The 18,222-nt window shown below is 39.2% G+C and overlaps 1 protein-coding gene across 1 annotated transcript in view; it reads left to right on the top strand.

Annotated features, from left to right (window-relative positions):
* The window catches only part of LOC127657223 (ALK tyrosine kinase receptor), a 751,733-nt gene that overhangs the window by 399,302 nt on the left and 334,209 nt on the right, over nucleotides 1-18,222 (top strand). The gene's annotated exons all lie outside the window — the stretch shown is intronic.

The raw sequence follows: 18,222 nt of genomic DNA, 5'->3' as shown, positions 1-18,222 counted from the left end.
GCAATGGCTATAAATTTAAGTGTTGCCACCTTGTGCACGGTTAGAAAATCGGCTGCTCACGTTCATGGCTCGCGCACTCTGCTGATGACAATATTTGCATCACGGGTCCTACCGAAGTATACCTTAGGCTTAATTGTGCAGCAACAGCAGCATGTCCACATGCTTAACTCAGTATGTCTATGTATGCTCTAGCCTTAGGAAGTCTCCACACTTAATCTGCAGCAGCATCAGTGTAACAAATCTAGTATGCCAAGACCAATATCCTATCAATATATCATATCCACATTGACAGCAACACACAAAAAAAAAAGCAGCTAAGAAAATATAATAGACTTTGTGACAGGGCAGAGGGCAGGGCCAGGTCATGATTCCGCACACCCGGCCCCTAATCAGGCTAATCAAGCCTCAGAGATGGATAAAGGCTGACTGGAAGCTGTAGTGCGAGAGAGAGAGAGAGAGAGAGAGAGAGAGAGAGAGAGAGTGATTGATTGATTGATTGATTGATTGATTGATTGATTGATTGATTGATTGATTGATTGATTGATTGATTTACAGACAGCTGTCCGACACCTTTGTGTGTTTGTCTTTTTGTTTCAGTTTTATATTAAACTATTATTTATATTTTCAAGCCGGTTCTCGCCTCCTCCTTTCCATTAATCCCTTTACAGATTTATAATGAAGAAGGGACCCAAGCCATATCTAGGGAGCAGGAGACATAGTTGCTTGTTTTAACTTGGACCAGTAAGCAACCACCTAGTAACCACTCTGAACACCTTAACAACCTCATAGCAATGCCATAGCAACTAACCAGAATCCCAGGAACTGCATAGCAATAACCTCAACACTACTTAGAACATAGCCAGGCCCAGATTAAGGATGCAACATCTCTCTCTTGCAGTGTGCTTCACTGATTCTACTCAAAAACAAAACATGTTTGACTAGTAGAGTACAATTGTCCAGTTTTGTATTTATCTTGCAATCTGACAGAAGAATAATGGAACTCCTATGCAGTGCATATTTTTAGGAATGCAAACAAGCTAATATCTTTGAGTCACGTCCCTATCAAAATCTGCTATGAGTCTGCCATGTATAAATTAAATACATTTAAAGCCCTATTCAGACGGCAATTGTTTCTCAGGGTGATGTCTGTAAAAGTACATTTTCATGGCTCCTCTGTGATAAAATGCATGCATTCTGATAACAATTAAATCACGGGGGACGAACGAGACTTTATGTCAATAACATGATTGTAGTTGTGCTTGTTATATGGAAAATCCATAAATCCACATACTATATCCTCTGTATTTGCATTTAAATATGTAATTACACTAAAGTGAATAAATGTTTTTTAAAGCATGTGGGGACAGCGCAGCAAAGCACTGCGTACCTTTACAGTGTGTATGTTCACATACGGAACAAGCTAACATTCTTCACAAGACCAATTAAACGAATTTAGAAACTGTAGGGACAAGACTGTTTATCAACGCAGCCAAATAAATCTGTCAATGGGGATATGCATGTTTCATCACCTGCATCACCAGTATCAGTTGTGCCGCTTGTGCGCTCTCTCTCCTAAGCACACGCAAGGAGATATAGAATCAAGGTTGGGAGGTTTCCTTTTTAAATGTATTCCACTACAGATTACAGAATACATGCTCTAAAATGTAATTTGTAATGAATTCCGTTAGATTACTCAAGGTCAGAAACATATTCTAAATACTTTGGATTACTTCTTCAGCACTGGTAGACTTTTTCACTTGTTTTGACAATAACAACTCTGCCAGTACAGTAAGACAAAATACACATGTTAAAAATAAATTTTCTGAAAAACCTAAATATCTTATGCAGTGTTGTTTCTAAAACAAGATAAATCAAATTGATTTTGTTTTAAGGATTTTTTGATATTTTTACAGTAAAACAATAAAACAATTATTATCTAGAATATGATTTTTGCCCTATTATCAAAGTACCAAACACGAATTTTATTGATAAAAAAAATATGATCCTGTCTTGTAACCTGTAAATGTAAAATGGATAGAAATAGCATTTTAGCTTAGTGTAAAGCTGACCATTTTAACAAGGTTTATTTCTATTTCTTGTTCTCCAAACTTACTTCAAACTTCTCTGTCTGCTCATGTTTCACTGCTGTTCAAATGCACATTTGCTTCCATCATTTATATGTATAAATGTTTTCCATCTGAAGGGACTAAATATGAAATTAAACAAATGACAATAAAATGCAAAGTAATATCTTCAGTAATCAAAATACTTTTTGAATGTCACTGTATTCTAAATACCAATGATTTAAATTTTTAACTATAGTGGAATGCAGTTACTTATATTTTGTATTTTAAATACATATTCCCAATATGTATTTTGTTAAACTTGTATAGAAGCTGCACATATCAAGGACAGTAAAGATAGTTAAAATGAAATTTGAGGAGCTATGGTAAAAAAACAAAATTCTCTCCCCTATTCCGAATGCCCAACTCACAATGTGCCCTAGGTTCTTGTGGTGGCATAGTGTCTCACCTCAATCTGGGTGGCGGAGGACAAATCTCAGTTGCCTCCACATCTGAGACCATCAATCCGTGCATTTTATCACATGGCTTGTTGAGCGAGTTACCGCAGAAACATTGTGCGGAGGCTTCACGCCACTCTCCGTGGCATTCACGCACTCCACCAAGAGCGAAGCACATTATAGAGACCACAAGGAGGTTACCCCATTTGACTCTACTCTCCCTAGCTACCAGGCCAATTTCGTTGCTTAGGAGACCTGGCTGGAGTCACTCAGCATGCCCTGGATTCGAACTCATGACTCCAGGGGTGGTAGTCATCGTCTTCAATCGCTGAGCTACCCAGGCCCTTGTAAAAATAGTTTTTTTATGTTTTACCTATCAAAATGATGAAGGTGGAAATAAAATAAGATAGACATTGACCCAGCAACAGTTCTGGGACTACTCAACCCGTATAAACAAGTAGTCATGCAAGCCCTATGCATAAATGTATTTAGTAAATGTTTCTACATTTGTGAAATGTGATATATTACAATTGTATTACATTGCTGGCATAATAATAGACCATTTCAAAAGTTTACGTGATATCTCGTTTTTTCCCCCCTTCTACTTAAGTGTTCCCACTCACTGTGCTGGAGCTGCACTGTAATTTCATTATTGTGAATTATTTCAAAAATATATGTTACACAATCCTCCATCTTTTACAACTGTCCATTACCGCCGGAGCTGTTACTGTGCACAGCGCAAATGTACGGCACAGTGTTAAAAAATGATTTCCAAAATGGCTTTTGGATTATAAACTCAGATATGGGGGTTCGGACAGTAATTAAATTACCACACAACCTTGCTGCTTGTCAAAAAACAGTAGGTAATTTGTCTGAGAATTTTCTCGTGAGAGGTGGGAGAAAAACACAGACATTTCTGATATGGACAGCAATATAATTACTGACTACCCCCTGTAAATGCTGGAATTACCTCACGTCCCCATGCAAAATTATTGCCGTCCGAATAGGGCTTAAGACAAACTTGTGTCTCCTAGACATTCCCGATTGTGATCCGGTTCTGACAATTCATCATCTCAGTTTTTGAAAGTTTGAGAGATTTCAAATCAACATCAGGCACAACGATTTACAGTAGATGCATTATCCTACATAATGAATTGGAAAGTGTTCTTTTGAATTGACCTGCCTTGAAAACAGTTTCTCCAGTCGTTTAGTTATTTTTAAAGTTATACACATCTATTTGACATATACTGTAAGTTATCACAAATATCTGTATAAACTTACACATATTGGTGATATTTTGTAAAACAAGACAGTGGAAGCAATGTAGCTCACTCATAATTCTGTTCAGATGCTGTTTCCTTTTATGCCCACATCAAACAAAGACCAGTGACCTTTACGTCTTATATAAGGTGACAACGCTTTTGTTCTTTCATCTCAATGTCTTTCTCTGTTTCTCACACACTGTTTAACACAGATACGGTCATAGCACAGAAAGTGTCCACCATGAGGCCATATAGACAGAAATTGACAAATCAAGAAGATTTGGTTTGAAACAGACTATTAAAATATATATATATATATATATATATATATATATATATTTGAGAAATAATTACCATTAGTTTGAGAGCAGGAAAAAACACATATTAAATTCAGAACTTACATGTTAGTTCCCTGTCTGTCACTCACTCTACTTTGTGTCGATGTGAGAAAAGGCCAATGGGAATTGCCGAGTGTAATTTTCATGCCATTTTCTCGGACAGACAAGTAAAAAGGAGCTGGCTCGCAACAAATTCAGAGCTGAGCAGGTATTATTCCTCAGAGGGAAAGCCACCCCAGCTGCTCCCTGACGCCGTCCTTCTACCTACTGGTTTGAGGCCAGGTCGGTTAGCACTAGGGGCGACTTGGGGATCCCAATGATAGCCGCTCCGCTGGGTAACCCCCCCACGGACCTCCAATTCCCCAGTGTGCTTGTTTGACCCAGTTGAGTTCTGTGATGAAACTGCCGGCTCATCTCAGGGTGAGTTCACAATCTCATTCGGGGCAAGCATCGGGCTGGAGTGGAACCCTCCGCCCTGCCGTGAACCGTTGCGGCTTGATGATTGTTCCTGGCTTCCAGGAGGTGCATGAAGAGCTCACAAAGTCATGGTGGGCACCTTTTACTGCCCGGACCCAATCTCTGAGCTCCTCCGCTCTCACTAACCTCGATGGTGGGGCTGCCAGGAGGTACTCGTTAATTCCCCTGGTGTATAAGGTGATTGCGGTGCACTTGTGCCCGCAAGGTGCCGCCACCTGGGGGAACCATTTGAGACTACCGTCCAAGGCCTGTAGGTATACGTCATCACTGGCGACTAAGGCCTTCGGTGCCTCTGGACAAGCCACCTCTGCCCTGGACGCCATGGCTCTCCTGCAAGTGCTATTTCTGAACGAAGCATGCACGCTGCTTCCGTGTTCACAGTGGTTTCGAGCCGCGCTCTGAAGCGAGGAGGGCGGCGATCGAACTGTAGCAAATAGCCCTGTTGTATTGTGCTTAACACCCACTTGGATATCCCTGGAATAACTTTCCACGCTTTGAAGCGTAACGCTAGAGGGTGAATGGCCAATTCGCTCTGATTGCCGCACACAGAGCGCTGAACAAAATGTGTGAGCGCGTTTAGTGTGTTTATGCATGATTGCTCGCAGACAGCATGAACAGGCTGTTTTGTGAGTGACTTCCCGATTAGAATGAATGGGGAAAGAGTCACATCTGTTACGTGATGCGCAAGCATAGTCATGGGCACGGGACTTACACACAGAGGAATGTTTGCTGGCCGTGTAACAGAGCGGGCAGAGAATGGGCGCGCGCACGTATTCGTGGGCGCATTTATTGACTCTAGCGCTCGAGCGGTTCGTAATCGCTTTATGTGAGCGTGCTCTGGTGGGGAGACGAGACATGCAGTGCTTGTGTGCAGAAGTGAACACTGGATTGTGGGCACGTTTTCTACACATAGGGCTGGTCGTGTGACAGAGCGGCCAGAGAATGGGCGCGCGCACGCATTTGTGGGCGCCTTCATTGACTCTGACGCTCGAGCGGTTCGTAAGCGAGCTCTCTAAAACCAAGCCAAGGGGCTGAGAGAACTGCACAAGGGTAGTTCTGACCCGGGATTGATGCAGTAGTTGCACTCGGCGACCGATCTCACCCTCCGGGCAACGAAGGTCACGGCATGGACTCACAGGCAGGCGATGTCCACCTTGGTGGTCCAGGAGTGCCAACTTTGGCTCAACTTGGTTGATATGAGGGAGGCTGGCAAGGCACCCCAGAGACAGGCGACCTCGGAACATGGAGACCTGCTACAGGTCTGGAACAAATTAACAAACCACTCAATCCCCCGGTGGATGGCCGTGAGGTGAATACTTTGTTGCATTTTCTTTTCACTTTACATTTTCTAGAAAAGAACGGTTTCCTAATTCCCTGAGTCACACACCCGATAACACGATGGATGATGGACAACACAGCGATGGTAGACAAGACAGCTTGCGCTAGCGTCGCATGTCACTACTCCCCCGCTGCCTCCTCCTCTGGAGTCAACAGCGACTCAAGTCATTGCGAGCCACTCACATCCTGCTGCGACAGGTCACACTCAGGGGAGAGTAGAGACTCCACCCCCAGGTGGTCCGGCTGGTTTGGAGTCGATTCGGTCAAGCACATTTAGGCCTGTTCACTTCCCGGGAATCCGCCCACTGGCCCCAGGGGCCGCGCTAATAAGCTAGGAGGAGGCAGACTCAGCCTTTTCATTGCTGTGTCAGGTGCGTGCTTCGGATCACACGCAGAGCTTTAGACGCACTGAGCAGCTCTTTGTCTGCTTCAGAGGGCAGCGGAATGGGAGCACTTTCTCCAAGCAGAGGATCGCCCACTGGGTCATTGATTCCATTGCTTTGCTGTACCACATCCAGGACATGCCACTCCCCCTTGGGATGTGCGTGGATGTTACGTAGAATAGCGTGGGCCTCGCCAAGCTACATCTCTGTGGTAATGCGCTTAACAAGCCACGTGATAAAATGTGCAGATTGACAGTCTCAGACACTGAGGCAACTGAGATTCATCCTCTTCCACCCGGATTGAGGTGAGTCACTACACCACTATGAGGACTTAGAGTGCACTGGGAATTGGGCATTCCAAATTGGGGAGAAAAGGGGAGAAAAAATTATATATATATATATATATATATATATATATATATATATATATATATATATATATATATATATATATATATATATATATATATATATATATATATATATATCAAGTGATCTGCAAACAAGTAATGTTAGAGTTAAGAACTACTGTAATTTGACTTTCTCAGCGTTCTCTTTGTCTGAATATACATACCTGCTCCACAGTAAGCAAAAAAAAAAAAAACATCAGTATGTCAAATGTAGTGTGTCCAAATGCTTAATTAATGAGACAGTAGACAAAAATTCCTTCATGGTTACATTGTACTTGTTTAACCCTAAAATGCATAGGTGTTGCATAAATATTACCATTATCTTATACTCAGGTCTTTAGAGACCTGGCACATATACAGTATCACAAATGGATCTACAAAATGTCCAGATAGCATTAAATGTTTAAAAATTTTTCAAGACAATTGGAAAATAATGAAATAGAATATATTTTGATATATATATGTTTTATTTGTCATATATCAAAGAGATGATGCAACCAATATAGAACACGATTCATAATTTCCACAATGAAATTTCATGAGATGCAACAGGCTGTTAACACATACATATAAGATACACATAAGCTACATATATGTATATTCACACTTGTTGAGTCTATATAAACACAAAACTTGCATAGTTTCAGTAGTACACACAAATGACAATAACCAAATTATACTGTGCATATGGTGTTACATTTGCTATAGTGTAATTCCATGTTTATTCTTCATCAAATAGCAATATCAAATGTATATCAAATCAATCACTGACTCATCAGCACCACAGTGAGTAAGAAATAGCATGCATAATATGCATGTGAAAATGCATATGGAATACTGATAATGCACCATTGTCACATAGAAAACCAACTTTATTTAATAGTCATTTGTATGCAAATGCATATATATACTATCCATATAGTGCTTATTTATCTTGCAATAAACAAACAGATACAGGTGAAACTCGAAAAATTAGAATATCGTGCAAAAGTTCATTAATTTCAGTAATTCAACTTAAAAGGTGAAACTAATATATTATATAGACTCATTACAAGCAAAGTAAGATATTTCAAGCCTTTATTTGATATTCTAATTTTCTGAGATTCTGAATTTGGGGTTTTCATAAGCTGTAAGCCATAATCATCAAAATTATATCAAATAAAGGCTTGAAATATCTTACTTTGCTTGTAATGAGTCTACATAATATATTAGTTTCACCTTTTAAGTTGAATTACTGAAATGAATGAACTTTTGCACAATATTGTAATTTTTCGAGTTTCACCTGTATATATCATGTGATGGTTAACTTACATATCTAGGCTCATTAATGACCATATACATTTTTGATAACTAAGCAGTTATATATATATATATATATATATATATATATATATATATATATATATATATATATACACGGAGGCTCTCTCAATAATTAATATAATCTCTGCAAACACACACAACGCGGAGGTTGTTATCTCAGTAAATAAAAGAATCTCTGTTCACACACAAAAACAGCGCTTTCATAATAAAATGATGGAGAAAAGACCTTACATTATTTGATGTACAAAACAAGCCCAGATGTGAAATCATGTATTTTTTAGGCTGAATAAGACTCATTTTAATTACCACATAAGCATGTCAAGTCTTAACTATCATGAAAACAGAATGAGACGTTTTTGTCTTCAAATGCTCTTCATGTGGAGTTCAAAGCGCCACTGGCATCGATGCCCTGATGCGAATCATGAATGCAGCTTCATGAATGCTGTAACAAGGTGGATAGCTACAGTCTACTGGCAAATTACTATTGTGGAGGATGAGAGTTTAAGATATTTAATGCTAATTGCAATAAATATACAACCTATGGGGAGGCTAGTTATTTCAATTAGTCAAACTCCCACTTAGACTTTGGGAAATGTTTAATGTTACTTGAATTGGTGCTATTTTAGTGGATTTCTATATTTATACACAACTGCCAAAAGACAATTGTACTTCTATTAGACTGCATTTCATCTTTTTACTTATTTACAGCTTTCTACCCTTTCAGTTTGTTGAACTGTTTAGTGCAACTGCACAGAGTAAAGAGGATGCAAAGCAGCTCCAGAGAGCATTAGCTTATTTCTCTTTGCCAGAAAACAAGACAGAAATGTCAATCTGGATCACAGAGGAAGAAAATACTCTGAGGTCTGAGCTCAAATTTCCCCCTCACATTTGGCTTAAGCTCAGAGCCTGGTCTTCAGGGACAGCACAGTGCTGCCACTGCAGGAAATATTTATACCCCCTGGGTCATGAGTGTCATATATGTATGTTTGTTTATACTTTATATGAATTATTATAATATATGTTTATTATATATATTATATATACATATATAAATCTCAGAGATTCACACCGAAGAAAAAGATTAAAAACACAGCTTTTGCTGACCTAGAGTTGTGTTTATTGTACATTTCTATGTGGGGAATTTATTATTATAGTCCCCCCACCCCCCAATATGCAATCTCCATAATGAACCCGAAGTGTGTAATTTACTGCATATCGTGTGGCTTTAATGTTCTCTTTGTTCTATTCTGTTTCTCAGTCTGATTTTATTTTCAACTTTAATATGAGATAAACATTCAGTTGCCAGATCAAGGAAGCCTAGATTTACTACAATTTACATTAATTGATGATTGCAGTATCTGGATCATTAGTCTCAAAAGTTTGGATCATGACTACTAACTGATGCAATGTTTTAGCCCTGATTTGCTCTCTGATAAGTCACCTGTACTTAACACCTCATAGTGAAGCATTTGCTGATAACATTGCTTATTTGCACATACAAGTACTTCATTCACTGAAGGAATTATACCTAAATCTAGTGTAGTGTAAAATGTAGTGGTAAAAACATGCCCCCCATTTTCACTAGAAAATGTACACAAATGCCTCTTTTAAACATAATTCCTTTTACCACCTGCCTTATGATGGCTGTACTAATACTATTCTCATGGCCATCAAAAATAATATCACAAATGTGTTGAAATATTGTTTGAGCACGGAGCATAGACCATTAAGAATCAGTTGACAAGATTATTTAGCAAAATATACCACAGTCAAATCTTCTATGAATACAGATTCAAAGATACAGAATTTTGAAGACTTTATTTATAATCAACAACATAAAAATATATAACACACATATAAAAATATAAAAACATGTTGGGGGGCAGTGGTGGCTCAGTGGTTGAGGCTCAGGGTTACTGACCAGAAGGTCGGGGGTTCAAGCCCCAGTACCACCAAAATGCCACTGTTTGGCCCTTGAGCAAGGCACTTAACTCCAGGTTGCTCCAGGGGGATTGTCCCTGTAATAAGTGCACTGTAAGTCGCTTTGGATAAAAGCATCTGCCAAATGCATAAATGTAAATGTTGGTGAATGAGCTGTAACAGAAGGTGAATGTAAATTATCTGTATCGGAGAAAATTGAAAATTATGTTTCTATAGGCCATGCCCCGAGAACCATCAATACTTTATTATACCTTGATTTGCAATTGGGTTACCCAAAGTATATAAATAAAACTCCAGCACTATATACACACAAAACTTGCATAGTACTTGCATTTCATTGCTTTGCTTTGCTTTGGTTCTTTGGCTCTTTGGATGGGTCCGTAGAATGTTCTGGTTGTTCTCCATTGATTCTTTTGGATGCCGGATGGTTCAATGCTGGAATGATCAGGCGGGGCTTTGAACAGAGGCCTCCCACAAGGGAGACTTGTGACTCCCCGTCAAGTGTGTGAGTCATATAGCAAAGAAGAGAACTCTTTTTGGGACTTTGTATTCCGAGTTTCCTGAACTCTACATTGTGCAGAAAATGGGTAGAGGGGCGCCAGAGTCAAGCCAGCTGAAGAAGGACTAAGAGAAGCGCAAGAGCCAGGAGAAGAGAGAGTACCTCCTAGGTGGGGAGGATTTGTTGAGTTGAGGTTGGCTGCACCCCAAAGGTGTCGTGAGCCAATCAGAAATGTATTTTGCTGGGTCACATGGTAATTTCTGTCCCTCCCCTCAAGATAATACATTTATGGCCCATTGTGTGTGAAAATGTCTGTTTCCTGCTCAAAATAGGGCAATGTTTAATCATGACTATGTGTTAGTGTCTCACAATTTACAGGGTTATTGTCAAGTTAAACCTTGAATGAAAGATCTAGGAACTTTGGCAGAATGTGCAGGATACAATAATATTAAAATAAGTTTTGTGATAGTGTAGAGTATGAACGAGGGTGGCAACAGTGCCACCCTCACAGCCTCTAACGCTGGCTCCGCAGATTTCAAACAACGACATAGCGGACATGCAAGCCTCTGACACATCCATACAGACTTTCCTGAACCACCTCTCAGACCCCACCAACCACCCTCTGGCACTGTCTGACCTCACTGACAACCCGTGCCTCAAACGACTGCATGACATAAAGCACATGCTGCGTGTGATAGACAACATTTTGTGGTAGGCACCTGATGACATCACAGCGCCAAGGCTTGTGGTGCCACAGTGCCTAAGGGGGGGTCATGCTAATTTATGCCCACGACACGCCATGTGCCGGACACCACGACGCCAGAGCCACTTATGAGACACTAAAGCAAGTGGCATACTGGCCCCACATGCAGAAACAGTGGCAGAATATGTCAGAGAATGCCTGGTTTGCTGCCAGTTTCAACCGGCAAACCCAAACCACATAGCTCCACTGCAACGCAGAAGAGTCACATTCCCATGGTCAGACCTCCAAATTGACTGGGTAGGACCTCTGCCCAGGTCGACGAGGGGCAACAAATACTTCCTCACAGTCGTGTGCCAGTTCACAAAGTGGGTAGAGTGTCTTCCAGCACCCAACGACACTGCCCAGACCACGGCATACCTCCTGATGAACCACATCTTCTCCAGGTTCGGACTGCCCCTGAGAGTCAACTCAGACAGAGGCACTCAATTTACAGCCGAGATTGTGCAGCAGATCTGGAAACTCCTGGGGGTCCAAGTTCAACTACACATCAGTCATCATCCAATCTCATCTGGCCAAGTGGAACGATCGAATCGTACCGTGGTCAGTATGTTGAAAAAGTATGTGTCTGCCAATCAGAAAGACTGGGATGTAAAACTCCCGCTGGTGTTAATGGCCCTCAGAGCTACCCCGCAGGACTCAACTCGCGTGTCTCCCTTCGAACTAATGACTGGGCGGCAGATGACACTGCCACTGCATCTGCTGTATCAGCCAGGAGACTCCAGCCTCGTCACAGCCTGCACCACTCACCAGTACCTCGACGAGTTACACCGGCACCTGAAAGCAACATTTGCTTTAAAAGAGCAACTCACCACACAGAGTGCATCCCTGCAGACCATCGGCAAGACCTTGAGAGGAACGGTGGTAATTCTCAACACTCACCGTGTTCTACTGAACCAGACAGTGAACTCCATGAAACAGCTGTTTACTGTCTTCCAGAACGACTTTGCTCAAATGCAGCTGGTCACAGCCCTAATAACCACCTGCTACAAAACCCTCATGATTCACCTGCCATCCGTCATTGTGATGATTGTCGTCCGATGATGTCTCCACAGGGACTTCATCCGACGAAAAGGGGGACTGTAGAGTATGAATGGAAAATCATGAACTCATTAACTCTGAATGCAATGCACACATTTATGCGAAGGCTCCTAAACCCACACCCTGTGACTCCCCATCTAAATCACGAGGTAGCGCCAGCAAGTGTGGGAGTTAGAATGCTTCTTGACGTTTTTACAACCCAAAGAGCCTCTCCAGAGACACTCGTGATATCGCCATCTACACACTGAAAATCTATACACACACACACGTTCATACCATTTAAAACCAAGAAATGGCTTATTTTTAAGGAAATATGTTTTATTCCCATATGCTTGGGTATTTCTGCTGTTATATCAAACTAGTTAAGATTGTTTAGTTGTGTAGTTAAACTCTGAGGGCTTATATAAAGAATCTAAGAGTATATATTCACTTCTTGGCGTTTATCTCAGTCTTTTCCTTGTCTTCGGACAAAACTCAGCTCCCTCAGTCAACAACTACTCTTTAAGACGTTTTGAACTTTCCGTGAGCGATCCACGCTCGAGAAGCACCAAGAGAAATCCTCCATCTCACGGACGCAACGAGGACATTCACGCACACACGCAGTCTTGTTCAGCGACACAAAGGTCCATTTTGCAAGTATTATCCCATCTAAATTCAAATGCGTTAAAGTGTGTAAGTCCCTTGCTGGCTCTTAAGGTTTAACTGTTGTAACAAGTTTGCTATCATTTTCCTTACTGTTTTACTTTGTTCTATGTTAAATGTTTGTTGTTAAATGTGTTCTATGTTTGTTTAAGTGTAGTGACATATCCTAGTTCCTTGTATTAAACCCAATTATTCGCTTGATTGTCTGTGTTTGTTGGTCATAAAGCAAAGCCTCTTTAATGTGCGATCTAAAGCTACGAGCTGATATTATCAAAGTAAGTTAACGTGCTTTGATTAAGTAGGCTTATACTAAGAATAAACCTTCTGGAGAATTGATCAAGAGTGTCGAGCAAAGTGGTTCGGAGGACGAACTGATTGGTTGCGGTACGGGTTAATCCCATTAAGGTGTTCTGGAAATTAATACAGCCTGTCTGCATATGATGTATATTCCTAATTAATTATAATTTGTTGTGTTAATTATCTATATATATCTGAAGCAGACTTTTGGGCTATATAACCCCTGTTTTGGGGCAATTTAGAATGTATTGTTATCTGGTTCAAACAGTATGATTAATCATTGATTACAATCATTAATATTAATTGTACATTCCCCAAACCTGAACCAAGAAACCCTACATAGTGTAAAAGTCCCTGGATTAATATGAGATGTCCTGATATGTGTTTACATTTGAAAAGTTAATTTGTACATTTCAATTTATGAGCAGAGATGTGATGACTATTAAGTGTGGGGGTATTTCCTGATTCATAAAATGAGTGAAGAGGGGTCAACAGAGCAGCTTTTCTGGACTCTTTTCTGGCCTCTGGCTCATTTATGCCTGATTTCAGCAGGGCAGATTCTTTCATTTATGACGTTAAGGAATTTCGGGGGCCTCTTTGTGTCTTAGTTTTCACTCTTTTCACTTAGTTTTTCAACGTAGATCCTGGATTCAAGAAATTGTTAGTTCTTCTGCCCATAATATACTACATACTGCTGGTAAACCAGAGGAGAGTTAAACTGGATTGCAAGTTTTTGAACAGAAACACATTGTGTTTATGTAACACAAATTTTTATTGAGTTTGCTCCCACAGACTTTTGCTTCAAACCAGTTTCATAGCATACATCCTTCAATTGAAACATGAAAATAATAATAATAATAATAATAATAATAATAATAATAATGTGTTATTTAATTTGATTAATTAATTAATTATTTTTGCAATTCACCCTTCTTTTAAAATAGTTAGAATATATTCAAAGGGCAGCCATGCAAATACTTTAAAACCACAGTGAATGCATTTACAGCAAAGAGATTATTTTGCCTTGTGCTTCGGGAAATCTGTTAAATTTCCAGGTCCTTCGAGCCATAGCTACAATGTGATTGCCTCCCTGTATAGAAGAACTGTTGGAAGCAGGACAGTCTAACTGGTTTAATTTGGTAATCAGACAACTGGCACAAACTTTGGGAAAAGCACAAATAGCATGTGTCTCAAAGATAATGCCACCAAAATATCCTCATTTGATTGTGTTAAGGCAAAACTATTGAGCTGTGCATATCCATGAATTGTCCCTGGGTGAATCCTGCCATAATTATCATGGCTTATCTTGATATGCAGCCTCCACACTGAGCTGAAGCTAAACCATGAGCGTTTATTTTCTGGAAGCACTTTGTGGATGTGGATTATGCACAGTGTAAGCCGTCCTTACCTCAGGTGCTATGAAATGAGAGTTAGTGCCTGGAATTCTCAGAAGGACAAGTTGGTTCATGTTAAATATGATAATTAAAAATTACTTTCTCCTCAGCACCTGCATTTAATCATCCTCTTTTGAAGGTTCTGGAGATAATTTAGTACCTTTGCTTTCAGGACCTGTAATTTGCAGAGCAAGATCACTGCTCACTGTTTCACGCTTGATGCTAAGCCTGACAAATATGGCTACCGAGAGCTACTCACTTTGCTAGATTTTTACACTTCAAAAGGTGGCACCTGGGTGCACATTTCCCTCTTCATGAGATCCGCTTATAATGGTTAATTGAGTCAAGGGCTTTGATGATGTGAGGGAAAATGAAGGAATTCATCTCTGACAGTAATTACCGACATCTTCTGTTGGCACCCAAGCTTCCACAACTGTTAGGGAGGAGCCAAAAGGATTCAGGTCGAAAGTCTTGTCTATGTTTGTTTTTCCATTGAGACAGAGGTTTAATTTAATCCAATAACACAATCTCTCGGAATGGTTTGCTTTTCTGATAAAAGCTTGGCCAGGCTTTGATACCAGCTTAAACCAGCTAAGACCTACAAACCAGCTTTTATGGCAGTTATGGTCAAGCCAATTCCATAGCCTGACATGCAGCTCTCCAAAAATGTAACAATGTGTCACAGAAAACGCAGCCCACAAAAGCTGTGATTGGTCCAATTTGTAACCAGATATTGTCCACCAGGATGACAAACAATGTATCAGAGGTAGTGCCATATTTTCTCCAGGATTATTTTAAGATCTATGTTTCATGTAAACTGATCAGTTGGATTTTGACTTTTGTTTTTTCGGAAGCTTCTGCTGTTTTTCTGCTGTTTTTTATGTTTCATGAAGTTACAAGCGACAAGCCACACCTGTTTACAACTAAGGAACTCTGTGTTTTTTTCTGTATATATTTGGTATGTGAGTAACAATATTTGTTATATTGTACTTAAGAAATTTCTGATCTATATGATTTTTTGACCATACGTTTGACAGTATGGTGTAAATTATATTTATACCATATATATATATATATATATATATATATATATATATATATATATATATATATATTATATTCCACAAGTTATGAAAACAGAACACTTTTGATTTGTCAGCAAATAAAAAGCACCTGTTAAGCACCTGTTGGTTACATTGCCTGTATGCATTGTAAATTCCAGCTTATAAGCTTTAAAACGTCACCCATTTTGTGTTGGTCAAGTCAATATTGGTAATAGTTAGCTAATTTTGATGGGGATTTTTTTTTTTCCAGCACAGAGCATCAAAGAAAGCAAAATATGTATTTATTATTATTTAAGTGACCTACGAGTAAGCATAAGGTATATGATTGTAATACAACATACTTTGATTAACTCATTTTTAATGCTGCAATTTTTAAATACTTTTGAACTAATGACAGTGTTTTTGTTTATTTATGAAATGCATAACAATTTCAGAAATGAAGGAATATACTCTCAATACACTACAATATTGGCTGTGTACTCCCAGAATGATGCAGACACACCAAAACAGAACTATAGTTACAACCCACGCCGTTGGCCACTATGTGGAGCCTTTGTCGTAGGTTCGACGCAGAAGTATAAATCAGCCTTAAGGCATGAACTAAGTCACATGGTAATGGGAATTTTGGGGATGTACTGTATTCGTGCAGGCTTGGAGGATGGATCGTAATATCTACTCAAGCTTTGACTTGGTGTTTTCATAGCAATCAATAAAACACTGAGATGGAGAGGCACTGTAGCCCACCTAGTGAACCTGTCAATCTCTCACACAAATTGAACTGAATCAGCTGTTGACATGTGGAACATGGATGCCCATGGTGGCCCTCTTTATATTTAGGTCTGAGTTTTAAATCAAATCGAATGAAATTGTGCATTTTGGGAATGGAGAAGATATCTTAGGAGCAGTGAGATAAAACTTTTTTTTTTTTAAATATGTGTTACTATTATTTTTATTATCATTATTAGTATTAATATATATACAACAGTTAGTTCCGATCCTCAAATCTGATTGGACGAGAGAAGTTCCATGAGCACTGATGGTCTGACAGTATCAGTACATGAACACTTCACTGTGTGTGTGTGTGTGTGTGTATCTCTCCGCTTGTGTTCGTGCCGTTCTAAACTAAAGTATATGAGCAGTGCAAATCTGTAAAGAGTTGCTGTATAAGTGTCTCTTACATGTATTTTTTTTTTTTTTTTTTACATTACATATGTTAGCCAGCAGGTTGTGTCAAAAGATAATTTTTGTGTGTAATATGAGTAGTTGGTGACATGAAGTGAATCCGTCAATTATTGTTTACAACAGCGCTCTATGATCGCTCGTATTACTATTATTAAACAACTACAGCTAGAAAATAGCTTTAATCGACTTTAAACGAACAACTTCAGCATTATGGCTCATCACAGCTGAGAGACACAACAGACAGATTAATTACACAACTCATTACTTTCCTCTTACTGGAGTTTCCACATAGGAGAATGGCTACTGCAAAATAGGGAGAATTTCCCCCGCTTGGACAGCTATTTTTCCACTGAGAAAGCTGATATCCAGAAAGCTGACAGCATCTCTCCTTGATTGTGGCAACAGGTCTCTCTCCCTCACACACACACACACACTCACATCCATAACTTGTTTGAAACAGCACAAGCTGTGATAATATTTCTGAAGTGACATTTTTGAATTACTAACGAGGTTTGGAAGCATAATTTGTTTTTAACCAGTAACGGCAGATTCTAATTGGTCGCGTAAGAAAGTAGTTCCATATACAAATGCTCTTTTTATGACCGTACTCAGTTTATCCTCATTTATTTACTTGTTCATTGAACTGTTGTATATAAGCAATATCACACTCGCAATCATGCTATATGGCCCTAACTAAGCACTGCTGTGATTATCTACGGCCGAATCACAGCAGTGCTCATGTGGGGCCATATTGTACACTTGCTCGTGTGATATTGCTTAAATATATAATTTTGTTATTATTATAAATTTTTTTTTTTTACTATAATAGTAAAGTAATCTAAATTATGGAATAACATAAATTGAACTATGGGAATTATGTTGTGACTAAACTAAATCCAAACTAAATCAAAACTGTGTTAAATTATAGCATCTTCAAAGTAGTCACCCTTTGCCTAGAATTTGCAGACATGTACTCTTGACTTTTTCTCAACCAACTTCTTGAGGTATCACCATGGGATGCTTTTTAAACAATATTGAAGGTGTTGGGCACTTATTGGCAGATTTTCTTTATTATTTGGTCCAAGTCATCAATTTCAAAAAGTGTTTTTTTTTTTTTTATTACGTTTTACAATGAAATAAATGAATATGGTGGCACAATTATATTTTTGTCTACAAAACTAATTTCAAACATTTAAGCATATGCCTTCAGATCAAACTATTTTTAAGATCATGAGAAACATTTCAGTCAAGTGTTTCAAAACTTTTGATCGGTAGGGTACTTGACTTGATAATGGTTTCAGTGGTACTTTTTATTCATAAAAAGTGTGCCGTAGTAGAAAATATGTTGGG

Source organism: Xyrauchen texanus, chromosome 16, assembly GCF_025860055.1.
Source record: "Xyrauchen texanus isolate HMW12.3.18 chromosome 16, RBS_HiC_50CHRs, whole genome shotgun sequence".
Taxonomy (NCBI): domain Eukaryota; kingdom Metazoa; phylum Chordata; class Actinopteri; order Cypriniformes; family Catostomidae; genus Xyrauchen; species Xyrauchen texanus.
The sequence above is the reverse complement of the archived record's forward strand: the minus strand, read 5'-3'. Positions and strand labels throughout refer to the sequence as shown.